The sequence below is a fragment of the Echinococcus granulosus genome, assembly GCF_000524195.1.
Source record: "Echinococcus granulosus chromosome Unknown EG_S00039, whole genome shotgun sequence".
Taxonomy (NCBI): domain Eukaryota; kingdom Metazoa; phylum Platyhelminthes; class Cestoda; order Cyclophyllidea; family Taeniidae; genus Echinococcus; species Echinococcus granulosus.
Genome location: NW_020170419.1, coordinates 389,600 through 390,836, shown reverse-complemented (window position 1 = coordinate 390,836; position 1,237 = coordinate 389,600).

Below are 1,237 nucleotides of genomic sequence, written 5' to 3'. Positions count from 1 at the left end.
CCCAGTAGCCAAAAACGTGCAACTTATTACATCGGTTATAAAGACACCTACCCTTAACTCATTCTGCTTACCATCTGGGTCGGGTGCCTCGATTGGATAAAGGCAACTCGAGCATAGGAACTCCGAATGCGGAAATTGGGGACTATTGTCTAGAGTAGACTCGTCTCATCAAATTTGGCTATGCTTTCCAAATGTTTAACAAGAGAAACTCAATTTGACCGATCGTCTTATAACTTAAACATACTATAGAGCATTTTATCGAGTAGTTTGGCCCGGCTTTCGACAAGTTAACACTCAAAAGATTGACTTAGTTATATTCCTATTATTTTTTTTTTATTTTGGGACTGCTTTTCTGAGTAGTAAGGCCCTAATTTTCGAATTGTTGGCTGGCCTTAGCTCAACTCATCTGTCCCCTGCCGAAGTGAATTGGATTTCGAGATTTTCTTGCGAATACTTTATCTCTGCATTTAGTATATCTGACCAGTTTATGCTACATTCAACGATTCACTGCAAAATTTAATCTCGAGTTTTGCACAGGATATTACATAATTTAGCTTGGCCCTCGTTATAAGTAACATGCAGAAGCTCAACTTATTAATTTTCTGTCAAAATGAAATGAAATTTGAGATTTGTTCCTGACAAATTTGGCCTGTTTTCTGTATTACGGACTGCACCAATCTCAACCTTTTTCTTTTCCGACAAATAAGCAAGGTTTTTTTTCTTTATAATAAAATTGGTAATGTCTCGCCTGAATGAATACTTATTCCAAGTTTCTTTACTATTTGAAGTTGCCCTTTCCTGGAATAGGTCACACTTAGGATGAGACTAATTTTGTGTTAAAAATTTTGAGATTTTAAATAATGACGTGTTTAATAATCATGCAATCGGGATGGTGCATAAATGCCGCGAACTAAGTTTTAGAGAGAGCTAAAAGAAGTTTGATTGCGCTAGAAAGTAAAGGCTAGCAAATCAGCTTATAAATGGAGGTCAATGCTGCGAAGTTCATTCGAACCACATATTAAAGGAGGGAATCAAGTGCCTGAGAATAAAATAGCAGAGGAAGCAAGAACTTTAGTCAAGCTGACCTCCAATGCCACTCAATGCACATTGGTAACAGAGGTAAATCTCTTTAAGATAAAGTGAATGGCTAGATGACTTGAGATTGAATCATACCTATCTAAAGCAAAAGTTATTTCAAATAGTAAACCGTCAACGCAAATATCTTAATACAAAAGCC